The sequence below is a fragment of the Meleagris gallopavo genome, chromosome 5 (assembly GCF_000146605.3).
Source record: "Meleagris gallopavo isolate NT-WF06-2002-E0010 breed Aviagen turkey brand Nicholas breeding stock chromosome 5, Turkey_5.1, whole genome shotgun sequence".
NCBI classification, from domain to species: domain Eukaryota; kingdom Metazoa; phylum Chordata; class Aves; order Galliformes; family Phasianidae; genus Meleagris; species Meleagris gallopavo.
This window is the reverse complement of record NC_015015.2, coordinates 29,638,559-29,650,985: the sequence shown is the minus strand read 5'-3', so window position 1 is coordinate 29,650,985 and position 12,427 is coordinate 29,638,559. Positions and strand designations below refer to the sequence as shown.

Here is a 12,427-nt window from a genome sequence, read left to right as displayed (position 1 = left end):
GTGGGGAAAGAGTGGTAGGGGGTGCATGGAGGGAATAAAACAAAAAGTTACAGCAGAGACAGAGGCTTCTATGGTTACATTAGAAACTGATTTTCACACCAGGGAAAGCAATAATTTTTATTTTTTCAGCAAAACACTGGCATTTGTAATATTTGATAAGTAAAATAGTAGTCTAAGAGAAACATGATTACTCCCATTCACATTCTCCTCCACTGACTTTTACTAACCAGAGTGGAATCAGATATAAATACAGAATGGAAAGATAGACCACAGGGGTGAAAAAAAAAATGGAAAATAGAATTTCTGTTCCAAATTAAACTACGTAAGTAGGGAAAAATATTTTAACATATTTTTCAATATGTAGACATTTCCTTTAAAGCCTAGGATTCACAGGGATTCACAATACTGGAGAAATAGCCAAATGTGCCAAAATTTTTCTGTATTTTCTGAATAACTTTCTAAATGGAAATGTATCACTTCAACATCTCAGTATAAGCTTCTCTCCTTCCCTGGCACAAGTGAAATTTTTCTCAAAAGTTGAACTGCTCAGCAAAAAAGATAGTTGGGCTTCCTAACATAAGAATACTTTACCTCTTCAAAAATTTCTTGTTCTTACTTCTTATTACATTTCCTTAAAAATTAAATATTGCCATTTTACAATTTATGTTTAAAGATGTTATCTGATTTTGCACATTAAAAAGTAATTTTGCTTCTTTTTTTTTTTTTAATCAAGATGTTGATATATAATTTCAAATCATATGGCTGAAAAATTATTGTGTGACAGCCATACCTCCTTGCACAGATAGTTTACAGTTATTTTCTGAATAGAGGTCTTCAAAATGAGTTGAGCTCTTCCAGGTAAAGTGGAATGTATCTATAACAAAATAAAAAACAAACAAACAAACATAAAACACTTGGTCTGGCACTGCACCCCTAATTTCTATGGTTTTCATTCCTGAGCTCAAGCTTTTCAGAGGCGTTTAATATATTAAAATATAAATAGTTACATCTGAGATCATGAGATCACAAGCCATTAGAAAAAGAATGTGAAGAGTGTTCTAATCCCAGAGGAAAACCTTGTTACCTTGTTTAAGTGACTACATTTTTGCATTGAAAATCTTGGAAATCTCCAGGAATGGAATCTCTCCTTGTCAGAATTTTCAATAAAAGAGTGGCTGCAGATACTGAAAGTTTTAAATAAAAATTACCAACAAGCTGTCTTACCTGCGTGCCCTCAACAGAAAGGAAGGGCAAACATGAGCAGGTAGTCCTTGTACATCATTCAAAACTCTGACAGCTACCATGTAACATCTGACAACACTGACATATGCTTTACTCCTTAAGATATTCCCTTAACTGAACCATAAAAAGACAAATAAATTAGTAATAGAGCTTCTCCTGTCAATGTCTTTTCTTGCAGACTTCTCACATTGTTGATTAGCATTGTTTGAAGTGCTTCATCAATACGTTTACTTCCTCAAGGAAAAAAAAAGAAAAGATACTGAATTATTTTATTACTTAAAAAGGGAGAAAGAGAGAGAGAGAGAGAAAGAGAGAAAGAGAGAGAGAGAGAGAGAGAGAGAGAGAGAGAGAGAGAGAGAGAGAGAGAGAGAGAGAGAGAATGAGAGGGAGAGAGAGAATGAGAGAGAATGAGAGAGAGAGAATGAGAACCTGATTCCACATGATCACTTATTCATTTCTGGAAAAATGACAGAAAAAATCAGCATACTGCTTCCCAACTGGTCAGACATTACAGATCAGATCAGATTTGGTTTCCATTCTGTTGTAGAAGCAGCTCTGTCATACAAACCCATACAGAAATTAGAAGATTAGCCTGTTGAGTTTAACCTAATTGTTGGGTTGTGTTGCAGATTAAATGAGATTAATATTTCTGATAACAGCTTATTTTTTAGAAATTAAATAAGAGAAAGAAAGAAAAGAACACCTGTCAGTTATCTCTTTATTAGTTCACCTTTTTGTGTCAAGATGCATAACTGTGAAGGAGAAAGTGATTGACAGGGTGCTAAGTGTTCATTAATGAGCATTAATGGTCCTGACTAGCCTCACCCAGATATTCTACACACAGTCCTGCCCACAGGTTTCATCTGAGCTCAGCCATTGACCTTCAGTCCCTGTCCCAGCTCACTGCTGGGGTCTTGCATAGATTTCCCTGGGGTCAGATTTCCTCTGCCATGCTACACCATGCCATGTCATGCCTGTTGCATCAAACCCAGTAGGGTCAGTAATGCTTGCTAATGCTCTCATGGTCATGACAGTGACAATCAGAGGAAAAAACAGCTCTGTAAGGAGTTCTACAAAATATATTTGTATGGCATTAATATTATTTTGCTACTGTTACATATCCAGTCTTTTCTACATACATATCCAGTTTAATTATGATAATAATTATGACACAAATAATAATAATAATAATGATACAACAATAATGTTAATAATAATAATAATGTTAATAATGACACAAAAACAACTTTCTGCTTTCAGTTTTTCTGCTAATTTCTGGATTATATTATCATAATTTGACAAGCCAATAATCATTTGTGGTCTGGTTTATCCATAAAAGAAAAATACAATTTTATATCTTCTGTTTTTATTCTGTAAATGTTCTTTATAAGACTGACAGCATCAGCCAAAAGGTTAGAAAATAGGACCACTATCATATGCTACATCATTGCCTATCATTGTAAAACCATTAAATTATTGTGCTCCACCATTTAATTAGTGTTTTCTGGAAACTCAAACTTTCTTACCATTGAGAAAAATCATGCTGTATAGCATAACAAGGTAATAAATTGTTTAGATCTTCCATTCAAATGTGGAATGCTGCTTATGTGTTTTGGGGGTTGTACTTCTATTTAATAAGACATTAATTATACAAAGTTTTTCAATCATTGTTTGACTTTGTGAATATTTTTGTGCTTCCTATCTAGGAAAAGACTGTATTTATTATCTTGACAGAAGATAATAAATGTTGCATGGACAGGAAAGCCATTGAAATATTAAAATACTAATCATTGAGAACAGGAATATCACAACCAATCTGCTGACTAATAAGTATTGCTTTGAGACAGCGATAGGTTTTAAAGGTTCCCTATGATTAACAGTAGTTCAGCACAGTGAACTTGAAGAGCAATATCTACCATACAGAATACTGTGCCCATCAAACCATGTCCCTTAATGCCATATCTACCCATTTCTTGAACAAGTCTAGGGATAGTGACTCCACCACATCCTTGGGCAGCTTGTTCCAATGTCTTATCACCTTTTCTGAGAATTTTCCTTAACATCCAGCTTGAACCTCACCTGAAGCGCATTCATCTAGTTACCACAGTGACAATATAGGAATTTTCAAAATTTCATTTCCATACTAGTCTGAACTGATTGTGCTAGAAAGCACCATTCTTTTTCTACCTTATCTTACATGTGATTTCTGATGATAATATATTAAAATTTAATGTTTCCACAAGGGTTAATTTATTTGAAATCTCTTAAGTTTATGATGAATCTTCCACTGAGAAGCTCTGTCCTTCCAGACAGCATCTCAGCATCTCAGTCTTATTTTTTAGGGAACTTATTTTCTCTCCAGCTGTGGAAAGAAAGCTCTCATATTCTCATTAACTGCCAATTATTTGGGGCCTTATTCTAAAATTTTTCTTTCTTCAGGTTAGTGAAGAGTGAAAAAGTTCTTTATTGCGAATACAGATAACACCCTAACAGTCATCAAAAGTGATATCACTTTTCTTATTTTTTATTCTTACTACTAGCATTTGCAACTTATCAACTTATTCTTTTTGTCTTTACATGAACTCAAAAAAAAAGAAAAAAAAAATCAATACATACCTGTATGAAATTCATTCAAGTCTACCTACCTAAGCATGAAACACAACTATTTCATAGTTGAAAAGTGGAAGAAAAAAAAAAAAAACAAATGGACTGTTGTGAAAACATAACTAATCCATGCTCATGCCCTTGTTCTTCATTTGCAGTTGGAGTTAATAATCCTACTTTATATCAGTCTTTTCAAAAGGATATGACATTAAATGTTCTTGTTGAAAGATACTTGCAAGAAACCATGCAAAATAACATGTTTCTAGACAATTTCAGTGTCATATGCCTATCTATGAATGTCTTAACATGCTAAATTTGCAGAAAAAATATAGATATATATAAATGCATATATGTGTATGTATATGACTTTTAAAATGTTGTTGCTGTGATAGGTTGGTACTCCTTTGAGAAATCTTTCAACTTTTTGATACACAATAAAGGGTTTTCAAAATTTTCAAAATAAATTTATTTAGGAATTAAGGCAACCATGACCTTACTTTGTGAATGTACACAAGTTATTTATGGTGCACTATGTTCAAATTGTTTCACAGGTTATAGAGAACCAATTATTTATCTTACTTGAAGCCATATCATAGGATTTTGCATGTAATGTAATTGAAGCAAAAGACACTTCAAGCCATTCAATCATTACTATTTCCTAAACAGAGGATATGATGTAGATGTAGATAGAAAAATGAGGTACTTATTGAAAATGAAATATAATTTTTGTTTCTTTGTCAGACAGATAATGCAGCTGTAAAAATTCTTGGCCAGCTAGCAACTGTAAAGAATATAATGTGTTGTTAAAAGTTAGTAATATTTACTTTAGAAAGTCAGTTTATTAGTAGTATTAAGTATGAGTGATGTTCTCTTCAACTCTTAAATATGATGACAATTCCAGAAAAGAACTACGGCTGAAGGATAATAAATTAAACATTGCACTAATGAATAATAATAATAATAATAAATAATAACAACAATAATAATGAATAATGAAGAAAGTATTTTTAAGACAAGTAGCAACAACAGTAACAACAACAATAAAAGATTAGAGTGTTTAAACAGAAAAAACAAAAAACAGAAGGATTAGAAGCTTCAGTTACTTCCACCTAATGTGATGTTTTGCTTCCAATTTTTGTAAAGATCAAGCTCAGGAAATTGCTTGAAAACTAATTCCAGTGAAAGGTTCTGTTTACCTTTTCTATGAAGCTCTGTTTTATTTTATGAAGCATTGTTATTTACCTAATAAAATTTAACATTAGAAATTAATTTCTTGTGAAGCACTTTTGATGGTCCTGAGGTTTCTTTGGGCAGCATTAGAGGCTACTCTGTGTATCATGAAAGTTGTATAAATCTAATTAAAACACAGCTAGCTCACAGGGCCTGCTCCATGTTAATGGAGCTCCATCTGTTTAGTAGCTCTCACAAAGAGCTTGTGATCTCACATGAGAAAGAAAGCCAGAAAAAATACTGTTATTTATACTCTGCTTAACAAGTTCATCCATAACATATCCCTCGGCACTGGTAACTAAAAAGGACTTTGGTTCTGATAGTTCAGCTCTCTTTGATTCATTTCTGTTCTAAAAATGCTATACTTGAGGAAAGAATTCTTGGAAATAAGTATTCTACTAGTACATACAGATTCTTATGTGACTGCTTGTGGGTATGCAGATACTTCTATGGTCTACTTCTTTGATACTTTCAAATTCAAATGAAGATGTGTTCTCCTTGTTCAAACTTCCACTTCTTTATTTTAAAACTCAATAAAACTTTCTCCAGACTTTTCAGAATACATTTAGGTAGAGGACTAGCTGAACTAGTTTTCCGTACACATATATCTTCAAAAGCTGACTTATATCTGACTGATTTGAGTGTCTTAGATCTCAATACTATGTTGTAAAATTTCACTGAGTTTAGGAAAGACAAATCAAAATAGACTTTCCCCACTATCATCTCATTGACAATATGAAGGATATATAAACGTATAAACATGACCTCCTACTTGCGAAAGGAAATAATTTTTTTTTTTGCCTTTTTGTCAATGGTTCAAAAAAAGATGTACCTGTTTACTTGTTTCCCATTCAGTCATTTCCTAAAGAGCATAACAAAGAGCAACATCATTCCACCTCAGTGTAAACCTGCTCAGTTTTACATAAGCCACAGTTCAGATCACCTCTATAATCCTCTGAACATATTATTCATGATGAAAAACCCAACATCAAAAAATTAAGAATGAAACTGAGTACTACATTTTCAGTTCTTCAAGCTGGGACTTTTCATGATATACAGGATTTCCTCTGAGAGCACATTTGACATGTAAAGAAGTTCTGGCCTCTGGGTTGAAAAGGTCATTCCCAATGTCTAAATCTAGCAATTAGAGCTGTAATAATGTTACTGGGCTTTGTCCAGATTAAAATATTGTTTACTTGTTTCACAGTATGATATCAGTATTTGTCCCAGTAATCACAATTATGAATAATACTTTTTAGCAATTTTTAATGGACATTTTCATACATGCTTGTGTATTAATAAAGCATCAAACAACTCTGCATTATGAATTATCACTAATAGATGAAAAATGTGGAGAAGTGAGGCCTAAGTTCATCTCTCTTAACTGTCAGTGCAATCACTCACATAAAAACAGGCATCTGTTACAGAGAGTGGAGGGGACAGCGCAGTTCCAGGTGATTCAGTCCTTAACTGGTATGACCTGCAGTTGTGTTCTTCATCTGGGTAGAATGAAATTGGGTACTAAAGACAAGGTCACTTAACTATTCTTTTATTCTCATAGCAGTACAAAAGATTTGCAACTCTAATCTAACAGCTGACTTTTGGCTTGTTTTAATTGCCTTCCTTTTTCTTTCACAGAACATTCACTGAGAAAAGGGATGCAGATATGGATGGGACAGTCCTATAAAAGTTGAGGCCTTCATTCTGAAATCAAGACTTATTTTAATGATAGCCTCCTAAAACCACAAATTTGCAGAGTATAAAATGACAATACATCTGGCAAGGAAAAGTAAATCCCTCCTTACATCTAAAACTAATATCTAAGCAGCAAAAATAATTTTTAAAAGGCCTTTTTAATTATTCTCCATAGGAACTTTTTCTTTTAGGATCACCATATGTACCCAATTACCCAGCGATCTCACTCTAAATTTGCATGGCACATTAGGGTCTTATTGTTCTGGATTGCAAAGGGATACATTAACATGCCACATATTTTGCTATTTATGTTTCCTTGGCAATTAAAAAAAACAAACAACACATGTCATTAACAGTGATTAGTACTAAGGTCACCTTCTCAACCTGAGAAATAGAATAAAAGCCTCAGAAAGCTAATAAAATGAAGTGCAGAAGTGTCACTGGATAGAAGTTTGGGGAAAGGAAGCTGAGGCTTGCTGCTGACATCATGATTTGAATTAAATGATCAGACTCAGTTACTAAGACAATACCAGGAACACTGTCTTCTGTTTGTGATTAGGTTCATTCATCTTCCACTTAACTTGCAATTATTGGCTTTAATACCTAACATTAGCTGGGATTTTGGTTAATCTATACAACACCAATACGTGAAGGTAAGATCTCTGGGTTAATCAGCTGGAAATCTTTCCTAGAAGTTCCAGATGATCAAATTTGTACATTCAACCCAGTGAGTATTTTGCCACTTTATGCATTAGAACAGATGTCTCTTTACGGTAAAATTTAATTCTCACTTGTTCAGTAATTATATAGATTATTAAAACACACTTCTTTCGGTGACATAATCAAAGTACTCTATCAATAACATAGAAGTAGACACCCTTCCACTGCTGAAATTTTTTGGCCTCTAAACATAAGCCTGCAAGCACTGAGTTATGTACTTTTATCCACAAGGAATGGATAAAATTATGATCCCTGACAAGAAATTAACCTTAAGCACTTATTAATAAAGGCAAATAAAATTTCACACACCAACATGTAAATTTTAAAGTAGGACTTTTATTTCATTGCCTTTTGAGGCAGGTGAAGTAAATAGTTAAAATCATCACCCTGGTATTACTGTTTAATTAATTCACTGTTAAGGATTTTTAGTGATGGGAAATCTCAGAGTTAGAGCATGAGCTCTTCCTAACCAAGCTATCTGTCTTCTTGGTCAGCTATTATTCTCCTCAATCCTGCCAGATATTCATTAAACACAGCCTCAATGATTCTTTAGGGCAGGGCCAATTCCTGGGTTTTGAATGCTGCTACTCAATTCACTGTGCATCTGAAAATAGAAGCAAGTTAAACATTGTCCTCCAAGATTTGTATTTACTGCCCAGTGAGATAAAAAATAATACCTCTTACAATATTTAAACAGAAGAGATATCATTTAATCATGAAAGATTACTCTTACTTGTCATAAAGAGGTTGCCTTTCAGATTATTTTCTGAAGATGTCTTTCCTGTGGTTGATCTGCATTGCTATCAAGACAGAAAAGAAATTCTTGTAATTAGTTTACTACAATGAAATACTGTTTTTGAAATAATTAAAAAAAAAAAGTTTCACAAACTATTTGAAAAACTATTCATAAATGAATTTTAAGTCCTTTAATTTTGAAATATTTTTCTTTAAAAATGACTGAAGAATTCTCAGATTTTATTTTTCATTCCTATACTTTACCTCTTTGCTATCACCTTGCTTTGTAGAAAAAATAAAATAGAAAAAATAAAATAAATAATTATTTTAATGGTAGACAAAAATAAAATTGTAAAACACCAGTACAGCTAATCAATCCTTCTTGAAAGAATTATATATGAAATTTACCTCTGATTGTACCTGTCACTGTCTTTCTTTCTTCCCCAGTATCATGCAAATAAGATGGAGAAAATAATTATTTTGGTATAAAGAAAAAAGCTATTTTTCAAGTGCTATAAGTAAACACCGTTTCTGCTTTTAATAATACTTACTCTACACCAGGTAAATTTCAGTTGAGAATAAGTTGTAGTTCTAGGAAATCTATCCATTCCATCTGAAAGATGCCATGAAAAAAAAAAAAAGTGATGAATAAAAAAATCAGACATTATTCTTTTCTCAGATACTATACTATGTTCTATGTTCTTATTCATCTCAGATATCTCAGAATCATCATGCAGTAGTTTATTTCTTTCTGTGACTTATAGGCCAGGATAAGAGTGGCTGAAAAGGAAGTTTTTCCAGCAGAGCTTTCCACTGATGACAGTTTCTAAATATGCCTCTCTAGTCACTCTACTGCCAAATAAAACCAATTAGGAACCGTTCTTAGACCCAACCAATTAGGAAATGTTCTTAGACTCTGAGGCTAAGTAATAGATTTCATTTACTAAACCATCACAAAAATTTACCCTTCAACTGGAGTGGTCCCATTGAAACAACCTGCTGGGGATGGACAGTTGCATGTATAGTTCCCCAAATCAAGAGCTGTTGTTGGCTGGGAGACATGGAAAAATAAAACAGCATGCCAGTGTAGGGGATACTACTTAAACAAAAGGGGCATATACCCCAATAACGTTTTATCTGTTTAGTACAAACTATCTGTTTGTTGTTTGTTGTACTATCTGTTTAGTACAAACATGGCCACTGAGGCTGTTTCAACAATATAAAGTCAGTGAAAATGTCTGAATAAGATAATCAAATAAGTCTTCAGTCTTACATGGATTAATTCCCTCTCTAAAGCAAATGGCCTCTGAATATTATATCTGTTTTAAAGAAATAGAACAAAAAACATTTGTCTAGCTAAACCCAATGCAAAACCCAATGCAAACCTTCCCACTCAATATTCTGAGCTAGTTTTCCCTAGTTTCTCTCTGTCTTCTTTTTCTTTTCTTTTCTTTTCTTTTCTTTTCTTTTCTTTTCTTTTCTTTTCTTTTCTTTTCTTTTCTTTTCTTTTCTTTTCTTTTTCTTTTTCTTCTTTTCTTTTCTTTTCTTCTTTTCTTTTCTTTTTTTCCTATTTAAATGGACAGTACTAATTCTGTGTTTTCAGATGAGCACGGTTCTCACATTAGCATACTATTCACTGGATGTGACAGTTCTATCTCAAGCCTTCACAAGTAAAAAAAAAACCAAGAACATCTGTAGTAGAAATATTTTCAAGCATCTCATTTTCTTATAAAGTTTAAAAAAGTTATTATTTTCAACTGAAAAACTAGAATAGGAAATAGTAAAAAATAGACTTTTTTTTTACTTTTGAGATATGAGTTTTTTTGCTTAGTTTATATTCACCGTTGATCCAAAAATACAAATTGTTCTGCAATGAGTGGCACACACAACTGATGTGGCTGTGCCTTACAGTAGTGGAATAGATTGCAACAGAAGACTGCCCATGGGATGCATGTTGGCAAGATACTGTCATCATGTTTAATTCTTCCACAAAGTTTTTTTGTAGATAACTTGTAAACTACAACATCAATGGCCAGCTAGCTAACCATCCATTGAGTTAAAAAAAAATCCAGATTAAAAATATTCATTCTGTAGAATTCTGTTTACCCTTTCTACAATTTCCTACCCTAAACAGTAAACCCTAAACAATACCCTTTCCTAAACAGTTCTATGCAAATGATACAGTTTTAAGCATGCTCTTTGACGAAGCTGAATTTTACTACTTTAAGAAAAGCAAAATGATGAACTTTACCTAAGGTTTAAGAGCAAACTTCAGACAGTTATAGACTGAAATGGGAAACAGAAGACTATTTATATTAACTTTAGTTTTCCAGTTCAGAACTAAATTTAACTTCAAAATTTAAAACCCTCAGGTAGAGTGATATTAATGTTTTTGTAGCATTTTTTGAAGTTTTCTTTTCCATCTTCATTTTTTAGCTTTTTTTCTCTTTTGGTTTCTTTCTTACTTTTTCTTTCTATGTGTGTAGTAATCAGAGCATTTTACAACCATCCCCAAGTCCCATTCAAGAATGTAAATGTCCTGAGAAGACACAAAGAACTGGTGAATCTGCTTCAAGATGTCTAAATAACATTTTAGATGAATATTAGTGGAACAACATAACATAATTATGTTTTAATAATTGCATAAAAAATTATTTTCCCAATACTGTAAAATTAATTCAAAGGTTTATGTCATTAGTGACAACTTCCTGAGATGGATATTTATAAGCACTTTGCACACATATATATAGAAAAAAATTCAGAGCAAAACCTTCCCTATCTTAATTGTATAAGTTTGTAAAGTTTGTATGATGCACAATATTTTTCTCTTTATTTTGGATACAGAATGGTCACTCCCCATACTTTTTCTTAAGCATCATTAGTTATGCATGAGAAAATATGTGATTATGGGAGGGATATGACTCTCTTCCCTGATGCTATTAATTCAAGTTAGTCAATAACATAGTGAATCTCTTATTTTTTTTTATCCATAACAGATAATTCATATAGCATTTGAACAAGTATCTGCATATGTATCTATTTGCTGTTACATACCCATATAACATATTCTTTGTACCACAAAAATTATTAATAAATATGAGGTCAGATTCAATAATAAATTCCAGCTCTTTTGTACTGCTATGTCTAATATAAACCAGCTGTATGAAGGTCTCACCTGAGTGATTCAGATGGATTACAGTTATTTTGACTTGGTAACATCAAACAAATCGGTCCACTTGTATTGATGAGACTTGGCAAATACCTCCTTTGAAATTGTCTCAAGTGTATAAGAAAATACAACCTTTCAACAATTTTTTAAAATATCCACGTTAAAAATCAGAATCTGAAGAGATAAGGTCATGTTAGTGAAGATAGACAGTAAGGGTTAACCATTTCAAGAGTACATCTGTAAGAAGTTAAAATACGCTGTAGCAATTGAACTGATGAATTTAGGTCAGCATTCTAGTCCCATGTCTACTTTAATTGCATGAACAAAAAAGATGACTTTTAAGCATTACATTATTTCCCAATGCAAATTCCCTTCAAATTCAGAAAATAAATATTTGAAAAAGGAATTAAATCCATTTTGTTAACAACAAAAAAAAACTTCATCAGAGACAATTCTGTAAATGAGCTGTAGCTTAAAAACATATTTCTGTCTATTCCTGAAAAGAATCTTCATGAGATCAGAAATGTATTAAAAAGCAGAAGTATTCAACATCTGTTGCTGTGTTGCAGGGAGGCAAGATAAAGTTAAATTAATGCCATGTGTGGACAAATATGATTTAAAAATCCAGATTTGTTGGAAATCCAAAATAGGTTCTCAGGTTTGTATAATAAATAAAATCAAAGATAAAGGATTATTGTTTTTAAATTCTCATCCTGAAAAATTAAGAAATCCCTCAATCGAAAAAATAGAAAAGTATGCTTTCATATAGTATAAAATATCTATTACATTCAGGCAAATGAACCAATGCGTAAAATAAAAGAGCAAGTTTGAAAAGAATCATGTAAGAATGAATTTAGGTCGAATGATGAAGACAAAGTAACATATCGTTATTTGCCTTTGGCACTTGCAATGTTGTCTACTTTTGAGAGACCACATTTCAAAAATCTCTTCTGTCAGGAAATGTTACATCCTAGGCTACTGCCTGCACATTTTCCCCTTTTTTTGCAGAGGAATCTGCACGTGACTATCCCC

At 32.5% G+C, this 12,427-nt stretch overlaps 1 long non-coding RNA gene across 1 annotated transcript; it reads right to left on the bottom strand.

The window, feature by feature from the left end:
- Positions 1-713: 713 nt before the first annotated feature.
- Positions 714-9,718, bottom strand: LOC116216673. Its single transcript, XR_004159925.1, has 3 exons — positions 8,778-9,718; positions 8,225-8,291; positions 714-874 (listed from the first exon to the last, which is right to left on the bottom strand). It is a non-coding gene; the product is annotated as an uncharacterized LOC116216673 (long non-coding RNA).
- Between the last annotated feature and the right edge of the window lie 2,709 nt (positions 9,719-12,427).